Source organism: Larus michahellis, chromosome 2 (assembly GCF_964199755.1).
Source record: "Larus michahellis chromosome 2, bLarMic1.1, whole genome shotgun sequence".
NCBI lineage: Eukaryota > Metazoa > Chordata > Aves > Charadriiformes > Laridae > Larus > Larus michahellis.
The window spans coordinates 165,609,883-165,630,022 of NC_133897.1; the positions used below are offsets into that span (position 1 = coordinate 165,609,883).

General features: G+C 53.3%; 1 protein-coding gene across 4 annotated transcripts in view; it reads right to left on the minus strand.

Moving 5' to 3' along the window:
* PTP4A3 (protein tyrosine phosphatase 4A3) overlaps nucleotides 1-20,140 on the minus strand; it is a 52,430-nt gene that overhangs the window by 16,631 nt on the left and 15,659 nt on the right. The window contains exon 1 of one of the 4 annotated variants that reach the window (XM_074577938.1): nucleotides 4,766-5,382. The exons of 2 other annotated variants lie outside the window; for them this stretch is intronic. The gene's annotated coding sequence lies outside the window, so the exon portion shown is untranslated. Of the gene's footprint in view, nucleotides 1-3,907; nucleotides 4,290-4,765; nucleotides 5,383-20,140 lie in introns of those variants that run through there. One more of the 4 variants, XM_074577939.1, reaches the window with a different exon arrangement.

Genomic DNA, 20,140 nt, shown 5'->3' on the forward strand with positions numbered 1-20,140 from the left:
AAGCAGCTGACGGAGGCTGGAAGCTCGGCTGAGGGATGGGAGTGAGGTGAGAACTGCCTCCCAGCAGCATTTTGGGTCTGATTCGGAGCAGCTCAGCGCCAAGCTGATGCTGACACCCCCGCCTCCCCGCCCTGGGACAGCTCGCCTTCCCCAGCTGGACCATGGCAGCCGGGATCTTTGCCCAAACCTTGCAATGTTCCTGCAAGATGGGACAGAAACCTGCTCTTTCCCTGGGCTTAAATGTGCTTTTCCAGTGGTGTTCCCATCATCGCTTCACTTGTGGGGTCTGCTCCCCCTGGAGATGAGCTCACCACGGCCGGGTAAGAAATGGTGTTTCTGGAGGGTAATTTTGGGCTGGTTTTGGCTATGCGGCTCCTACAGGTCCAGCCGCTGAGCTGCAGGCCAGCACGGCCATGAGAAGAGCCAGCAACCCAACGAGTGAATGTTTCCCAAGAAAAACCTGCCGGTAACCCCCTCAGCAAGCTTTTTCCTTCCTTCTCCATTTGCTTCAAGGGGAAAAAAAAAGTTTAAAACCTTCCAAAGGGACGGGAGGCGGGAGGGATGGGCAGCCACAGATGCCTGCCCAAAGGGAAGAGCTGCTGGAAAGCGGGTATTGCCCCAAATAACCTCCTTGCAAACCCAATTTCTCTGATGCAAAGGACCTGAGGATCTCCTCCTTTCAGCACCTTCATCTCTTGGCTTTTTCAGCTTCCACCACATTTAACCCCATCTTCTTCCTGCCCGTTCGGTCTCGATGCACTAGCATGAGGCGCTTGCAAGGAAAAGCAGCAAAAAAATCACGTTTCCCCCTCCAAACAACCTCCTACCTCTTTTTAACGGGCTGCAGGGTTGTGTTAACACAAACCGTGCCCACGTTTAACTACATACCGGATTAAACCCACCCATGGAGCCACCCCGTGGGTCCAGGAGCTGCTGTGATCACCACCAGCATTGCACACTGGCAGCGGCAGCTTGTTCCCCATCATCATTCAACACACGGTTCACGCTCCATCGGCGCTCTGGATACCATATAATTTTTTATTGGCTTGGGCGTGCTCGCTGCCAGGAATGGAGGTTCAGTGGGAACCGCCTGCGTAGGAGAACAGCGAGTGCTCCTTTCCCACAAGGTCTCCTCTCCAGTGGAAGCGTTTCAAGTATTTTGGCAATTGCACGTCCTGGCAATTCAGCCCCGAAGCCCATAAATCCCTAATGGATATTCAATCGCAAATCATCCCCAGCTCTGCGGGCTGCGATGCCGATCACCATATTAAGCATGGCAGAACAATGTGGAAAAGGGTATTTCAGCTCATATTAATAACCTGCCAAGTGAATAAATATCCTTCTGACTTGAGCGCTACGGGGGATCTGGATGAAGCACATGAGGACACAGTCCGGAAGCCCTGGATGAGGATGCTCAGCGGTGCAGCGCTGGCCTTTCGGGCTCAAACCCATCGGGGTGAAGCCCAACGAAGGAAATCCAGCGCGGACGACGGAAGGAGGTGGGTACCGTCCCCCTGCTGTGCCCAAGGCTGGGGAGGGATGGGGACCATCTCCCCACAATCATAGAATTACAGAATGGTTCGGGTTGGAAGGGACATTAAAGATCACCCAGTTCCACCCCCTGCCATGGGCAGGGACACCTCCCACCAGACCAGGCTGCTCCAAGCCCCATCCAGCCGGGCCTTGAACACCTTCAGGGATGGGGCAGCCACAGCTTCTCTGGGCAACCTGGGACAGCATCTCACCACCCTCACAGGAAAGAATTTCTTCCTAATATCTAATCTAAATCTACCCTCCTTCCGTTTGAAACCATTACCCCTCATCCTGTCATTACACTGTCATTACACTGTGTCATTACACACAGTGTCCCTCCCCAGCTTTCCTGGAGTCCCTTTAGGTACTGGAAGGGGCTTTAAGGTCTCCCCGGAGCCTTCTCTTCTCCAGGCTGAACAACCCCAACTCTCTCAGCCTGTCCTCACAGCAGAGGTGCTCCAGCCCTCTGATCATCTTTGTGGCCTCCTCTGGATCCACTCCAACAGGTCCATGTCCTTCTTGTGCTGAGGACTCCAGAGCTGGATGCAACACTCCAGGTGGGGTCTCACCAGAGCGGAGCAGAGGGACAGAATCACCTCCCTTGCCCTGCTGGCCACAGCAGGCGAGCACAGGGATGTGCCCATCACTGCCACCCCAACATCTGCAAGCTCATCTCAACGCCTCGTGGGCCACATTTGCCTTTGAATTTCCAGTATTTCGGTCTCCCAACCGTCTAGGGACAGACCCTGCAACAGCAGGGATGGGGCTGCTCTTCCTCCCAGCACCCCCCGAGGCAAAATAAAGGCCAGGGTTTCCTCGCTGCAGTTAACGAAAGGGCTTGGCCGGACCGGTGGGCAGATGCCAGACCCGACGGCTGCGCTGCTGGTACTCGGGCTAGCGGGATGCAGCTGGTGAAGCCAGGTTTTCCTAAACACAGCAACTCCCCAGGCAAAGGAAAAGGAAGCTTTGCAGAGCCAAATTGTCGCTCCACGTGGGCTTTATCAGCGGGACTTGGAACAAAGGCTCTCACTCACCCAAACAATATGTATCTTACCCATATATAAATATAGCTATCTCCCGAGTGAGCACATCTCACGTTCAAAGTTCACCTTCAGAAAAATCTAACAAAACACCCATCTGTACTACGTTTGCTTGACCTCTCTCCTGATTTCAGCCCACGTAGCAAGACACCGACTGGCCCTTTCCCCTTAAGGCTGATCAAGTCCTTCTCTCCCTGCTCCCAATCCCATCTCCGCAACGGGCAGTTCCATCACCCCGAAAACTGCACACAAGTTTCCGAGTAGTCCCGGTTATTCCCATGTAGGAGTTTTGTACATATCCAACAGTGCCACGTGTGACCACAGCAAGCAGGTCACAGGCAGGAGGAGACCTACCACCACCAGCAGCACTAGCAGCACCACCACTGCCACCACCGCCACCAGCATCACCACTGCCACCACCAGCAACACCACCACTGCCACCACCACAACCACCACCAGCAGCACCACCGTAACCACCACCACCACTGCCACCAGCATAGCAGCACCACCAATGCCACTGCCAGCACCAACTCCACCACCATCACCAGCACCACTGCCACCAGTGCCACCACCAATCATCGAGTCATAGAATGGTTAGAGCTGGAAGGGACCTTAAAGATCACCCAGTTCCAACCCCCTGCCATGGGCAGGGACACCTCCCACCAGACCAGGTTGCTCAAAGCCCCATCCAACCTGGCCTTGAACACCTCCAGGGATGGGGCAGCCACAGCTTCTCTGGGCAACCTGGGCCAGTGTCTCACCACCCTCACAGTCAAGAATTTCTTCCTAATATCGAATCTAAATCTACCAGCAGCACTGCCACCAGGGAGGAGAGGTCCCAGGATGCGAAGAGCCATGGTGCCGTCCCCAGCCCGTGACCGCAGCTGGGACCCAGCCAGAGGAAAGCCAACGCGCTGAGACTTCCTCTGGCCACATCCGCGATGAAGGAAACAGGAAAGGTCCAGAAGGAGAGCGACGGAAACAAAACACCCCGCAGGAGCTGGCGTCTGGGGGCAGGGGGGTAAGCGGCCAGCGGCACGTCCTGCTCCAGGTGCAGGGCCGGAAAGAGAAGATGGGGATGTCCTGGAAAAGCCGTGCCTGACACCGCAGGGAGGTGACGGCGGCTGCGGGATATCTGCCACCAGGAATAGAGCAGGGCCCAGCACTGTCTGCTGGGAGAACATCGTGGGGTTTTTTGCCCCAAGGGTCTTTTTTTGTTTGTTTCTTTTGCCACAGGGGATGTTTTCTGAACAGAACATCAAGAAGGAGGATTAAAATTGCACGGGCGCAGGGGGAGAGCGACGGGGAGCTTTCGGAAGCCCACTGAAACCCACCTGCGACATGAACTAGTTCACGCGTCTTCCTCCACATCCTTTTTTAGTGCACGGTAACTGCTGGCTCCCACGTAAACTGGCAGAAAAGAGCCGTACAGCCCTTGGCTCTATAGTCCTGCTCAGATTTAAGGAGTTCAGTGGTATTTAGGCAGGAGGGAAAGATGCCGGCGTGGGGATTTACAAGCAGGAGGCACTCAGGAGACCGGGAAAGAGGGAGGAACAGGGAAGATGAGACAACGAGACAGATAAAAAGAGCACAGTCTTTGCAGCGCTGTGCAAGCCGAGAACACACCGGAGGCCCCAGTAACACGATCGACCCCTTTTTATCTTTTATGTGCACCTTTTTTTCTTTGAAGGGAGGCGGAGACACAGCGTGGAAAGTGCCTAAAGCGGCCCTTTCGGGGTTGTTTTTGCCTCTCGCACGCTTTGGTGCCGGTCCACAACCCCGACAGGACAGGGACCCCATGCCGACACGAGGATGCCCGCGATGGCCACCGGTGCCGGGGCTGCCTCTCCCATCCGGCACGCGTGGGGCGACACTCCAGAGGCAACGTGAGATGCTCCAGGAATCCCTTGAAGAACCCTTTAGCTGCGATTTCAGGTTTTCCCAAAGCAACCCGAATTTTCCCAAAGGAACCCCCCCCAAGCAACCCGAATTTGGGGTGTGCACAGATGGCAATTTTTTTTTTTAACCAAATTCCTTTTTGCACCATAAAAGATTTAGCCGCTGGGAGAAGCTCATAAAAAACACAAAAAGGCACCAAATGTTCAGCACTGGCGGGGGGGAAGGACCCTCCCCAGCTGAACGCAGCCCCCTCCCGGTCCTTCCCACCCCATCCCCGGCAGCGGACGACTCACGGGCAGCCGCTCGCAGCGAGATCCTGGTTTTTATGATCCGGGATATCCCCTCTCTGCCGCCTTCCCCCAGCAGCCGCGAGGAGCTCGCAGCTGCGGCGCCGACGTCAGAGGCTTTTCCTGGCTTGGATTTGAAGGGAAAGGAGGAAAAAAAAAAAAAAAAAAAAAAAGAGGGGGGAGGAAGAGAGGCCCACTCCACGGGGAAAAGTTAATAGCAGGCTTCGGGCTGGCTGCCTCCCAAATCTGCAGAGGGTGCATCCCAGAGGGTTGTTTGTGCCGGGGGGCGGGGGTCAAAAGCTCAGTTGTTTGGGGATGGCTGGTCCACAGGGAAGTCAGGCACCCCAAATACTGGGGGCTAGCTCCCCCCACCATCCTTCAGGGATTTATTTTGGCCAGAGGAATCAGGGAAGAAAAAAAAAAAAAAGCCATTCTGCCTCTGATGGGGCATTTCCAGGCTTCCTGTCCTGCCCAAGAGTATCCTTGGAAAGAAAAAAAAAATAATCCCAAAGCAACATCCTCACCCCAAAACACACATAAGGGGGGAAAACTGACCCAAATGGTCCCCCCTCTGACAACTGCCACTGCCACGTGCCTCTCCCACCCGAATCTCTGGTGCGGCTGAACATCTGCTCAGCTTTTCTTGTGGTTTCTCGCAGCATTTCTAACAAATTTAATACTCGTGGCAGGTGTCTGAACGGCGAAATGCAGGGCGGGGGGGAAGCACCAGGAGCGCGGGCAGCAGCGGCTCACCCTGGGAAGGGCATGGTGGGGGCTGTCATGACCTGCCCTTCCAAGTACAGCTTGAGTCCGTGCCGAGGAGGCTATTTTTGCGAGAGGCGCAGCCTGCGTTCAGTTTTTCCACTGCCTTCCCCAAAACCGGTGTTTTGGCCCCTGGTCTTCAACCGTTCCGTTTTCCACCGGACCTGCACTTTGCTATTTGGCATGTCCCCGCTCGGTGGTGACATCCTGATGTGAAGATGTCCCTATGCCGTCTGGTCCTACCTCCTCGTCAAGCCAACGGCAGCCCTGACCAAAGGGCACCGGCAGCCCTTTCTGCGTCATCGGCACATCTTGCACAACCTCCAACACCAACCAGCCGCGGTGGCTTTGATGGACATTTGTTGACGAAGAAGGGGGCTCCAGGAACTCAAACTACCCAACAGGTGGATTTCGACCTGCAGATAGTGCTGAAAGTACACCCTGCTCCATGACACGCCGGGGGTGGGAACATGGGACAGAAGAAAACGTGCTCTGTGTGTGATAAGCCCCATGAAAAAGTCTTCTCTGGTGGCACCAAGCTATAGCCAGCATTGATGAGAGAAGCCAAGCTTGGGAGAAAGGCAGATTTTCCAAATCAATGGCACCAGGCTGAGATGGTGTTTGTGAGTCCTTGAGCTTCCTCCACCATCCAGACCCTGTGCTCTCAGAAGTTGTCCTCCCAAACCATCTCACCCTTGCTCCCCAGAACCGTGTCTACACATTTCACCCCACGGAGACAGGGTCACACATATCGTGACAGGCTACTAGGGTCGGCAACACCACAAGCCCTCTGCCTTGTGGTGGGAACCAGAGCACTTTTGAAGGCAGCCACCAGCCCATGGGGACAGTGCTGCATGGAAAACCCTGGGATGGCTCCTCCTTGTCCTCACCAGCCCCCACTGCTGCTTCTAGGGTTGTCCCCTTTCCAGCAGGATGGGACAGAGATGCTGCACGCAGGTAATAAGTGTCCCTCCAGGGCTACCAGTAATTCGGAGAGATGCCGGGGGGAACAAGAGGGGTGTCAGCCAGGATAACTAAAAGCTGTGGAGCAAGTGAAGGGAGATGGGAAAATGCCCTGCTGCTGCGTGGGATGCTGCAAGGTCCCACAGTGCCCAGGCATGCTGCAGACCCCTGGCATGACAAGGTCCTAGCACATCCCACCAAGCCTGGCCCATCTCACCAAGCCTGCCCGTCTCACCAAGCACCAAACCTGTAGAGAAGGTTTTCCATGATAACCCCTTCCAGAAGCCTCCTTAGCTCCAGAAAAAAGCCATGGCACAGCTCCCTGGTTGCCACAGGACCTCTGCTCTGCAAAGGCAACACATCGGCAAAGCTGTGCTTTTATAAGCAGGTACATCCGAGCTGCCGGTTTTGGATGCAGGACTACGGGTATGGCCTGATCCTGTACTCTCTCCTACCTGCACCCGGCCACCGCCAGCCACAGGGACAAAACCCTTTGGTCTGAGCCGCTGCTGCTCTTGCACGAGAATCCAGTGCCAAGGGATGCTGTGCTGGCAGGCGCCGAGAGGCGTCCCCCACCCGCAAGAGCTCGCAGAGCAAATAGAGGTGTTTTTTCTTTCAAATAAAAGATCAAAGGCGACGAAAGGCCAGAAGTTCCAGCTGTTCTCGCTGGCGAGACATCGGTGTGTCTGCTTCTGTGCAGAGCCTGCCCGTGGCCGAGCCCAGGTATGTAAAGCATTGCCTCTCCTCCTCATCCCAATTTACACCCTGACAACATGGGAGATGGGGGACAAACTGGAAGGAGGAGAAAGAAGGATTGACCATCACTTTGGAGGAAGAAAATTGAGCCGGTGCAAAGACTTTTTACCACGGCCTGTAGTGAAAGGACAAGGGGCAATGGTCTTAAACTAAGAGGGTAAATCTAGATTGGACATAAGGAAGAAACTCTTTAGGATGAAGGTGATGAGGCACTGGAAGAGGATGCCCAAGGAAGTTGTGGATGCCCCACCCCTGGAAGTGTTCAAGGTCAGTCTGAATCAGGCTTTGAGCAGCCTGGTCTAATGGAAGGAATCTCTGCCCATAGCCCTTTCCATCGCAAACCATTCTGATTCTATGACTGCCCAGTGGCCAGGGTGGCCAGGTGGCACCACGGCCTTTCCCTGAGGATCTCCATGCCAGCACCCTCCCAGCTCACCTCTTCAAACTGAATTCAAGGTTTGCCATGGGATTAAAAATCCTCGCTGGAACAGGACTCTCTGAGCTTTAGGAAAATGTGCTGAAAACCCCTTTTGCATTGGGACCAGAGTCCTACAATGCTGCAGCTCAGGACATGGCCTTGGGCTGCCAAAATGGGTTCCCCTGTTCCAATCAAGTTGGTCTCCCTCCAGGCTGTGAACCAGCAGCAGAAAGTGGGCTACTGGTGCTCCAGATGAGCACGTTTTAAATCACATCCTCACTTGCAACGCAATGGTGCTCTGTCATGCCAAGGCTGCTCTCGGCTGCTCTTTGAAGCAAAACCAGCTAAAAATGGATTTGATGGCACGCTATAGAGATCTGGGAGGTTCTTGTCACTTAAATGAGCTGTCTTTCAATACATAAGATGAACAGAGTTGTCTAATCATATTCCTGTCACTCACAGGAAGGATTTCCAGCGGTGGTTTTATAAAAGCCAGCAAAACGCTCTGGGATCTCAGAAAGAGAAATTGCGATGATTTGCATGAGCAAAAAGCCTGATCCAAATATGAGATGTCAGAGCCACTGTGGGATGCTGCTACTCGCTTCTCTCCCCATCCCAGCACGAAAAGTGAGGAGAAGGTCATGCAGCACAGCCCAGCTGGCTCCAATGCACTGTGCCCAGGTGATTCTGGAGACCATTGAAGGAGAAGGACCATGTCCTCAGGGGAATGGCAGAAAGAGAAGGAAAGACGAGATTCATAGAATCACAGAATGGTTTGGGTTGGAAGGGATCTTGAAGGTCATCTAGGTCACTGGACCAGGTTGCTCCAAGCCCCATCCATCCTGGCCTTGAACACCTCCAGGGATGGGGCAGCCACAGCTTCTCTGGGCAACCTGGGCCAGTGTCTCACTGCCCTGACAGTCAAGAATTTCTTCCTAATATCTAATCTAAATCTCCCCTCTTTCCGTTTAAAACCATTACCCCTTGTCCTGTCGCTCCACTCCCTGGTCCAGAGTCCCTCCTCATCTTTCCTGGAGCCTCTTTAGGTACTGGAAGGGGCTCTAAGGTCTCCCCAGAGCCTTCTCTTCTCCAGGCTGAACAACCCCAACTCTCTCAGCCTGTCCTCACAGCAGAGGGGCTCCAGCCCTCGGACCATCTTCGTGGCCTCTTTTGGACCCACTCCAACAGGTCCACGTCCTTCTGCTGTTGGTGCCCCAGAGCTGGAGGCAGCACTGCAGGGGGGTCTCACCAGAGCGGAGCAGAGGGGCAGAATCCCACCCCTCGCCCTGCTGGCCGTGCTGCTGGGGCTGCAGCCCAGGATATGGTTGGCTTTCTGGGCTGTGAGCGCACATTGCCGGCTCATGTTGAGCTTCTCATCTACCAACATCCCCAAGTCTGTCTCCTCAGGGCTGCTCTCAATCCATTCTCTGCCCAGCCTGTATTTGTGCCTGGGATTGCCCCGACCCACATGCAGGACCTTGCCCTTGGCCTGATTGAACTTCATGAGGTTCGCACGGACCCACCTCTCCAGCCTGTCCAGGTCCCTCTGGATGGCATCTCTTCCCTCCAGCATGTCGACCGCACCACAGTTTGGTGTCGTGTCGGCAAACTTGCTGAGGGTGCACTCGATCTCAAGGTTTAAAGGTTTACAATGCAGGAACCCCATTGCCAAGCATCATGTGAACACTGCAACAAGTGGGGATGCCACATCCCATGGGAATGGTGCACCCGGGAGAACCAAATCCAACAGTAGGATGTTGCAACCCGAAATGACCTTTCTGGACAACGCGGAGGTGAAGCAGTCATCGCACAGTGCTTTTCGGGCTGGAGGAGCCTGCGGTTTGCAATGCCACGCCGCTTCTCCCTGAAAATGCCCAAAAGGTTTCCAAGAGTGTCTGACTGCTCAAAAAATGCCCAGAAACGCTTACTCATGAGCACACTTTGGCTTTGACTTTCTTTCATCGGGATATTTGCATAAAACTGGTGCTGCCTTTAGGGAAATGCAAATTCCCCGCAGAAAGGGAAGCGTTTGAATGTGCTGGCTGCTCAGAAGCGCCAGGCAGGGAAGCAACGCTTTTATCACCTGAAAATTAAATAAAGGCTGAGATGTGAAGCCTCCCCACCCTGCTCAGCAGGAAAACTTCCTTAGCTCCTACAGCCGGATCCAGCAGGGATGGGACAGGCAGGACGCGGCGTTTCATCCGTGCTCTGCACATCCTCCCCGGCCCCAGGGGTACGCTTTAATGGCCTGGAGACACGCAAGCTGCTCCGGCTCTGCTCGGCTCCCGGATGGTTTCAGAGGTGTTTTGACACCCCGGCGTGGGTGGCATTTCCCAGCCACCCTTGCTGCGCTCTGGAGCAGGCTCTAACCAAGCTGAAAGCAAATGAGTTTCCCTGAATAAATTAAGCCACAACCCTGAATTCATCATTTATGATGAAGCCAGCAGCCAGCTACCGATGGTGGTAAAGGTTTTTGGGGATGCACGTGCACATGCCCTGCCTCTGTGCGGGGAAAAAAGGCAAAGGAGGTGAATGAAAAAGCAACCGCAAAAACAAGCAAAAAGCCAAAGCTGTTGTGGAGGGCAAAGTTCCCTAGTTCAAGAAGGACGGCCAACTACTGGAGACAGTCCAGCGGCGGGCTACAGAGACAACCAAGGGACTGGAGCACCTCTCTGATGAGGAAAGGCTCAGAGACCTGGGGCTGTTCAGCCTGGAGAAGAGAAGACAGAGGGGATCTCATCAATGCTGAGCAATATCTAAAGGGCGGGTGCCAAGAGGATGGGGCCAGACTCTTCAGTGGTGCCCGGTGACAGGACAAGGGACAACGGGCACAAACTGGAACAGAGGAAATTCCATCTCAACATGAGGAAAAACTTCGTTCCTTTGAGGGTGGCAGAGCCCTGGCACGGGCTGCCCAGAGAGGTGGGGGAGTCTCCTTCTCTGGAGACATTCCAAACTTACCTGGACGCGTTCCTGTCCAGCCTGCTCTGGGTGACCCTGCTTTGGTTGGCAGGGGGGTTGGACTAGATGACCTCCGAAGGTCCCTTCCAACCCCTACCATTCCGGGATTCTGAGAAAGGCTCTTTGTACACGACCCAAGGGAGAGGCAAACCCATGGAGCCTCATCCCATCCAAGCCAGCGATGTTCCAACCATCCCACTGCAGGCTCCTGGAGACCGAGTCGCTGTGCCGAGCTCAGCAAAACCAGTGGGACCAGCCCTGCCTTGCCATGGGGCATCACAGCTGGTGGTGGGACCACAGGGCAGCATCCCTCCAACGTCATCGGCTGCATGGACCACAAGTAAAACAGGACTGTGCCTAAAATCCAGGCTCCCCCACCACTGTCCTTTCTCTTCTCTGGCCACCCTGTGCTCACCGGGCACCACGGATCCCTTCCTTGGACTCCTTGCTCAGCGGCACCGGGTGTTCCTGCACGTATGGGCTCTACAGGAGAGCCACGGGACCTACCCTGGGTGTTCCTGATCTGCCAGAAACACAGGAGTGACTTGGCCGACCGGGTTAAATACTTGCTTTGAGATCCGGCCAGAGGAGGCCAGGGTGGTCCCAGCCTCTCCACTCCCAGGGGCGCACAGGATGATTTCAGCCTGGGAAGGGAGGCAGACAGCTATTCCCAATCCTGCCTGTCACGGGTGCACCCCGGGGAGCGTTTTTCTCCATCTCTTTCTCATGCCGCTTCCTAAAGAGCCGGGCCGCAGCAAAAAGAAAATGCAACATCGAGGAAAATCCATGGAGACCTCGCAGAAGCGCAGAAACACCCAGCGCTGACCTACTGCTGGATCAATTCCCCCATTAGAAGCTCCTGTGGTACGGAGAAGCAGCTAAATGAGGGCATTCCTATTAATGGATCTGTCTCCATGCTGAAATTCATACTATTTTAACTATCTTAGCAGAAAAAACACCCTACGGCGCCCTACAGGAGCTGCGCACAGAGTACTCGCAGCAGGCAGCACTACGGACGTTTTGCTGTTTAAAAAACAATTTAAATTTGGGATTGCACATGACAACCAACAGCAACACCAACCCAGGGATGGGCTGGTTCAGCCCGAGGGAGCAGAGAGATGAGGGCCACCGAAGATGTCCCCTCCAGCCACAGGGCATGGATGGGGCTCATCCGCTCCAGCACAAAGTCAGCCGCACCCCTGGTTTTACTCAGCCTTAACCGGCACGAGAGCATCGAGACGTTGATGGGCGCCTTGGTGAGGGCACCCGGGAGCCGATCTTGCCTTGGGGGAATTATTAAAAAAACCAAAAAAGTCTATTTTCAGCTTGATCGATTCCCACCCCGTCTCCCCGCAGACAGGCAGCTGTACTGGCACGGCACGGGGACGGGCAGCCAAGGGCCGCTAAATGAGCGCTGTAATTAAATGCTGTGGCACGGTGTGAAACTGCGCTGCGTGTTCCCAGGCGGGAATTTCCCCGGCATTTTCTTTTATCAGCTGGTTGATAAAACACTTCCCACCCCGTTTCCAGATCTACCGTAAGTGTCGGTTCACTAAACAGATGGAGTACATCCTCTCTGCCATCATTAGCATGCTCTAGACAGGCATTTACTAGAAACACAGCAGGACTTCCCCCAGCCTCTTCCCGTGTGCTGCATTTACTCCACCCCATGGTGGCACCTGAAGGACTTTGGGGACCTCACCAAGAAGCTTCCTGTCAGGGTCTGGAAACACCGACCCACCTCTCCTGTGAAGCTGGACATTCCTGGGATGTAAATTAATGTCTCCTGTGAAGCTGGACCTGCATTTGGATGGATGCACCCGTGAAGCCTTCACCCAACTCAACTGCAAAGGGGCACCTGCCCCAAATCTGCTCCCAGGAGACCAGCACAGCGCACGGGTCTTGCACTGGGGTAAGACTAGGAGATTTTGGTTAATACCGAGGATTAACTCTGAGCTCACTCGCTTCGCCGGCACCATGGCAGGCAGGAGCAGCGTCGTGGGCATCGCTGCCTCCAAAGTTGGTGACAGTCACCAAGCCCTCACCAGCAGCACGCCCCGGCCATCCTCCCGGCTTGCGGCCACAGCCCCAAGGACGAGGATGATTCCCAGCAACCGGGACCACAGGTACATCCCTTTGATGCCAGGGCGCTGATAAAACCCTGGTCCTTGACCTGTCCACTTCAATAAAGCAAACACGAGCTCAATGAAATCTCAGCTAACTTTAGCAGATGCCAATTTTAGCAGCTGGCAGAAGGAACCGCTGCCCAGCTGCGCGCGTGACGCCTCTTCTGCATTTTATCCCTCGCAGAGCCTCAGGCATATATTCTGATTTTTTTTAGCGCCTGAAGACAACTTTGGGGAATATACAGCGGTTTTTAAAGTAACAGAGGAAAGAAAGCAGGATTTTAAGGGGATGTAGGAAGAAAAAAAAGCCTTATTCTGAAACGGCATCCGCCAAAAAACCCGCAGTAATAGGATTTGCTGGCAAAACCTGCACCCACGTGCGGGACACCCCAGCGGGGGGCTTGTTATCTCAGAGGGAAGGAGTAAGCTTAGGTGGCTGTCCTGTGCGAATCTTACTGCACATTTGCCACCATTCAGATGGGCTTAAAATGTGGTATTTTTTTCAATTTTCACTTTTGGAAGCAATTTGCCATGCCCCTACAGTTTAGCAAAGAGCAACGTGATGGAGGATGCTCAAGAGCAGCTCAGGGATCCACAGCAAGATATCTCCATGTGAGATTAATCCAGCTTTAAATTACCAGATTTTGAAGTCAAATTTTTAGTCTCCAAATCCCGCCCTTTTCCACGAGTTCATTTTCAGGAAGCTGTCCTATACACTCGCCTCGAAAAATGTTTCTCTCTGGCTTGCGTCCATTAAATCAGATAATTGGGAGTTTATAAGTTCATAACTTGAACCCAAGTCAGAAAGTTTCGTCTTTCATTTTCCAGGGCTGATCCATTGCCAGCCTGGCCCGAAACGCGGGCTTGCTTCGAGCTCGCCGTCATTTCAGAGTTCATTTGCAGTTTAAAGCGATGCTCTGCTCCTGCCTGACGTCTCCTGTGCTCAGCGCTGGCGCGTACCGGCACGGCTTGTATCTGCACTCCCCAACGCCTGCGTGGACCCACCTTGTTGACCTTGATCGAGAGAAATGCCCCTGGATTTGCTTCTTTGCTAAGAAATTCAGAGGGATGTCAAGCAAGGATTTTGATCCTGCGGCTAGATATTGTGTTGTGGGCTGCCCCGTGCCCGAGCGATCACCCTTGATGCTGAGCGCAGGCAGCAGAGACAGGGCACACCACCTTGGGCTTTTACTTTTATCTCTAACGCGGGCATTTCAGCGTTTCCAGATTGAGCTTTTTTTTTCCCTCTGCTACACCAATACAAGAATTCGAGCTTCCTTGTTTCACTGAACCTGGCTGTATTTCTGCTCTGCAAAGTCAACAAGAAGAGCAGCCAGCTTTTTGGCTCCCTTGGAAACTTTGTGGTCCAAGAAAATCAGACGAAACATTTGAATATGCTCAAGCTTGCTCGTCAACAGTCTGATTTCTTAGGGACCTGACCCCGCGTTCAGGCTGACCGATGCTGCACCGACAGCAATATTTTTGGGTCCTGTGTGAAATACTCCTGCAACAGCCCCGCTGCCAAGTCTTGCAAAAGTTCCCAGGCTGAGAGGCTGCCGCTGGATGTGAGGAAGGAGCATCCATCGCAGGGTTCATGTGAGTTGCTGAAACATCTCAGGACACTGGGGAAGGGTCAGAAGCGGGGAGAGACATGCACCACTTAAATACAACTCAGTCAAAGCACCAAAATACATACAGAAGAGCGCCTGACATTTCATATCGCCTGTCACAGAAAGGTTAAGCTTGGAAGGGACCACCTCCAACCTCCCCAACTGATGAAGCTTCATGATGGGCATCTCACCATTGATGCTTTGGCACCTTCATGGACGCCCTGCAGATGAAACAGGTCACCACATTCACGTGTCCCCGACAAGCCTTGATGGACAGATGGGACTCCCGGTCCCAGCTACTTGGATTCTGCTCCCCTCAGGAAATTTAGCATCTTAAGTATATGTCTGGTGTTAAAGGATATAATTTGCTCTCTTGTTGCCCTGCCCAAGGTCGCCGAAGGACACAGACCCACACATAGGGCATTCCAGCCCAACCTGGAGACACAGACCTCCTTTCCCAGATGCCCCCTCTCAGCTCCAAGCAGCACCAAACTGATCCCATGGGGTCCTTCATGTGATGGGAAAAGCACCCCTCAACCCCAAGATGCCGTCATCACCCCGAAACCTCCATGGAGTCTTGTCCGCAAGGCCCGTCCAAGGCGCGGCACCCGGTCGTGGCCGGGGGATGAGGCATCCGGCCGAGCCCGCAAGGTGGAAAGTTCAAGTGGCTGCTGTTTATTTGGCTTTGCAGAGAGCAGTCGCCCAGCCTGAACGTAGGCCAAGCACCTTCCCATCGCAGGAAGCGCCGCGGGAGTCTTTAAATAACCACCAGTGGTCAGGGCTTTGGTTTACAGCTCTGCTGGATGGAAACCAGCCCTCACGCCACATCCGCTTCAGCCCTTCCTGGGTATAAATGACATGTGCTCACCTCCCTACCTCCTAGGTCTTCATCTGTATACCCACCAGGACCATGTGGTTCATGGAAGCTTGCTAGAAGCAGAAAAATATCTCTGAGCGTAAGCATAAAAACACACATGGGCTTTTCCTCCCTTGTGCAAGATGAATTGTATGTCCTACAGTCAAAGCTTCGCTTTGCTTCCGTGTAAACGAGCAGCTCCCTGGGGCTCTCCTCACCCTCCCTGCCCTGCCGTTAAGGTCCATATTGAACAACTCACCATACTTTAACATCCACCTGCATCCTTCCTTCACCACTATAAGGTGCTCCTCACCTTCCTGCCACCAGGCTGGTGCGCTGCCAGTTCATACGGTTAAAACCAAGAATAAAGTTCTTCCCCCAGGAGAAGGGGAAATGCCAATTTTCCCCCAAGAAAATGCCAAGATCCCCCCCCAAAAAGGCTTTCGCATGTATTTCCCCGGGGGATTTGAAGCCAGGAACCGTGCTAAGACTGGGACTGAAAGGGTCACCCAACAAATCCTGCTTTACCGATGGAAAGTTCCCAAACGCTGTTCGCTGGGAAGCCCGGCTGGTTGGGGATTTTGGCAATGCAGGCTTGCCAGGACTCTGGGGAATAGACATGAGGTTTTTTTACCTATAGCTGTCATTAACAGATTAACCTAAAATGACGGCTGGCAAGAGGAAGCTCCGTAAACAAGCAAAATAGCTTTTTACAGTCAGAAAACAAGACCTTGCCTTGACCTCCTCTTGGGCAGATTCACTGGCGCGCAGCAAACCAGTATTTTATTCTAAACTACGCCTCTGAAAAGTAAAAAAAGGCTGCTTCCTTGACACTTAAGTCAGGTAAGGACACAGCGGGCTGTTCTGCCTTATAAATAAGCCTGCTCTTGTATACACACGTGTTTTAAACTAAGCTTATGAAATGTAAACACACAGGCTTTTACAAAAAAATAATCGAGCCTCCCTGAAACCATTTAATCGCGGCTGAGCCAGGCTTCCTTCGCTACTTCAGAGGTCTGTGCAGGGGATGCTCCCTTAGACCCACAAAACCCCTTAGAGACAAATCTAACACTCTCACAAACGCACAATTCCATTTTCAATTTTTGCATTCCCTTGAAGGGTTGCCTAAAAACAATGCAAAAAGGATCAAAATATGGTATTTTTCCTAAGGACCATCCCTGGAGCTGCATTTTCGCCTTGGTTCCGAAGCATGAGGTTATAGGAAGGAGAGGGCAGGGTGGGAAGGGTCCCTTCCGACTCATGCGTACAGGCGTACTTTCCACGCTGCCTACCTTCTTTGCACCGAGATGGGCAATTTTTCTGTTTGTCCCTGTCCTCTACGCTCCAGGAGAGGAGCCAACCATCAGGAAATCTGGGGTGTAAAAATAAAACACAGTCTTGGCTTTGAAGGGGCAGGTGCAAGGGGAGAAACTATTTTTAACCCTTATTTCACAAGAGGGGAATGCCGGGACCCCTCTGCGCAGGGCTTGCCTGAGTTTAGGAGATTTATTTGGAGGCGGTGGCAGGGTCTGACTGGTGGTTAATCCTGTTGCTGGGGGATCGGACATCAAAGCATTCCTGGATCTGCTGGGGAAACGGGAAAGGCGGCAGACGGCAGCTCTGCCTCCTCCCTGTGCGGCTGCTGGGGCGACAGGCGGCACAAAACTGATGTCTGTGGCTCTCCATGACCCAGGAAAGCTGTCAAGATGTCTGAGTAAGCTCCTCGGGCTGGATCTTCCTGCTTGATTTGTTGGGTTTCCATCCTGATGCAAGCACAAGCCAAGTAAATCATGAGGAGAGGAGCTGGGAATGCCCAATGGGAAATAATAGGACCCCAATGGAGACCCATTGCTGCCACCAGCCAGAGAAGGTGTGTGTGACTTTCTTCCATGCCAGCTAGACCCAGACAAGCATCCTTCAGGCTTTGCGCTTCGTTCCCTCTCTAATTAATGGAGAGAGAAAGGGTAGTTGCCATCTATGTGGAGCAAACCAACTTGTGGAGCTATCTCCCCATCCTTTATACTAACTATGGTGGGAGCATGGGGCAGTCACCTCCCCAGTTTAGGAGGTATGGCAGGGTAACAGGAACCTGGAACAAGTTGCCCAGAGAGGTGGTGGAGGCCCCATCCCTGGAGACATTCAAAACCCGCCTGGACACGTTCTTGTGCAACCTGCTCCAGGTGACCCTGCTCTGGCAGGGGGGTTGGACTAGATGATCTCCAGAGGGTCAGGCTTGCTCTGTGCAACCTGATCTAGTTGAAGATGTCCCTCCTTACTGCAGGGGAGTTGGCCTAGATGACCTTTAAAGGTCCCTTCCAACCCAACACATTCTATGATTCTATGATAACTCCCAGCCTTGCTGTGCAAACATCACTGCAATGGAAATAAGTTATTTTGATCTGTTTCTGCTGAGGCCTTAGGACCTTTCCAACTACCCCTTGGCATCATGGTCTTAACGAAAATCCTAGCCATGAAGACGGAAGACAGCAACCTTGAAGAAGGTAGGATCCTACCAGCTGACGGAGACAGGCACAAGGAGTACACCTCAATAATGGAGATGACAGAGCACTGCATGAGTAGTTTCACCTCAAGCTTGACTAAGTATTGGTTTGGGAGGAGATTGCAAGGTGAATACTTTAATTTGAATAAAAGCTAGAAAATGAGTTTGCACTGAGGGCTTCCTGAAGTCTTCTGCCATTTGTTGGGGACACTTTATTCCCCTGCTGTAGGAACACACTGGTAAATGCAATGGTCTGGCCATCAGAGACCAACCACCCAGGAGTCAAACAGCTGGTCCACCAGTCCCAGGGGAGATTCAAGAAGGACCAGCTTCCTTGATGGGGAAGGCAAAGGGAAAATTTTAGGAATTTGCCCACCATGAGTAGAATACCAAGAGCTGACGAGTCAGGCAAGCTGCAAGGCCATGAGACTAGTGGCTGGCGTCCCTGTGTCCATCCTGGGATCCATGGTAGAAGCTTTTCCTACTGCAGATAGAAGATGGTTCAAACATCTTGTGAGCAGTGATCCCAGAGTTAACATTCCATCTTGGAGATGAAGAGCACATGGAAGATTTAGCAGGACACGACATCTTACAAAGAGTGGCTAAGGTTAACATTGTCAAAGGCTGGGCTCAAGACTTCTCCATCCAAGGAACCAAACATCCCCAGGCAGGCAGCCCTGGGGGACTTCTGGGTATACCACATAAATCTCCAATCTCATTAAAGCTCTGAAGACCATAGAATTTAGCTCCTGACCTTCTCTGGAGCAGAAAACGACAAAACGTTTCCTGTTATTTATAGCAGATGGAGAGCCTGATGGGAAAACCCCACTTGTGAAACGTGGGCTGCTTGCCATGGCTGCTCTGCAGAGAACGGTCAAGCTGCTCCGAATTCCTGCCTGACGGACTGCTCCACCCCTGCAGCCACTTCACCCTTGCCAAGACTGTGCCAAGAGGCTGCGCAAGAGGAACAGGAATATGGATCTTGCTCTCGTTGGCCCTCCCAGGCCATGCTTGCATGGCCCCCGACATCAGAAGGACATGGACCCGTTGAATTGAGTTCAGAGGAGGGCCACGAAGATGATCCAAGGGCTGGAGCGCCTCTGCTATGAGGCCAGGCTGAGAGAGTTGGGGTTGTTCAGCCTGGAGAAGAGAAGATCTGGGGAGACCTTAGAGACCCTTCCAGTATCTAAAGGGGCTACAGGAAAAATGCAGAGGGACTCTTTATCAGGGAGTGTTATGACAGGACACGGGGTAACAGCCTCAAACTGAAAGAGCGTAGATTTAGATTGGGTATCAGGAAGAAATTCTGTACTGTGAGGGTGGTGAGGCACTGGAACAGGTTGCCCAGGGAAGTTGTCAATGCCCCATCCCTGGAGGTGTTCAAGGCCAGGCTGGATGGGGCTTTGAACAACCTGGTCTAGTGGGAGGTGTCCCTGCCCATGGCAGGGGGGTTGGAACTAGATGGTCTTTAAGATCCCTTACAACCCAAACCATTCTGTGATTCTGTAAACTGAAAAAGGGTAGATTAAGATTAGATATTAGGAAGAAATTCTTTCCTCTGAGGGTAGTGAGACACTGGCACAGGTGGCCCAGAGAAGCTGTGGCTGCCCCATCCCTGGAGGTGTTCTAGGCCAGGCTGGATGGGGCTTTGAGCAACCTGGTCTAGTGGAAAGTGTTGGAACTGGATGATCTTTAAGGTCCCTTCCAACTCTAATCATTCTATGGTGATTCTACAAATTGAGCAAGGCTGAGTATCCCAGAAGACGGGGCTTCAGCCTTGGAGCTACCAGGGACCTGGCAGCCCTTGAGGACCACCCGTCACTCATATGACGTGTCACCTAAATGTGGCTGACCTTATTACCTTGGAGGTGTTTGTCAGCCTTTTAGGGAATCTGAGGAGAGGGCACAGCCCCGTTGCCCATCTCCAATAGGTGCTACCCACCTCCTCAAAGCATGCTGGGGCAAGCACTGGCATGTTTGTTTGCTGGCAGGCCAACTTCCACCACCCTGGCACGCACTGAAGGTACTTTCCAATGAGCTTAGTCACGCAAATGCAGGAAACCTGGCAGCCCACGGCAAGCTCTTCCTGCAACGGGACAGGCTTTGCCGTGGGCTTGTTAGGTGAGAGCCTCCCAGCACCAGTCCCGCTCAAGATGAGCGTTTGCTGTCACGCTGTCGAGGAGGATTCCCATAGCTTCTGTCTTGGGACAGCGCCAGCATGGGTTCTTCTGCTCGCTTCCAGGCCGAGGGAAGCAAGCTGTTCATCACACGCTGCCGTGAGAGGCTGTGAATGAACTTGCAGCCGCGACGGGAGCAGCCGGCGCTGGAGCTTGCCGGGCTTGGCTGCCGCGATGGTGGCTCTTGATCGGTTGAAATGCTGTGATGTACAACCGGGCCACGTATCGACCACTGCCCTGCCATGGTCTAAA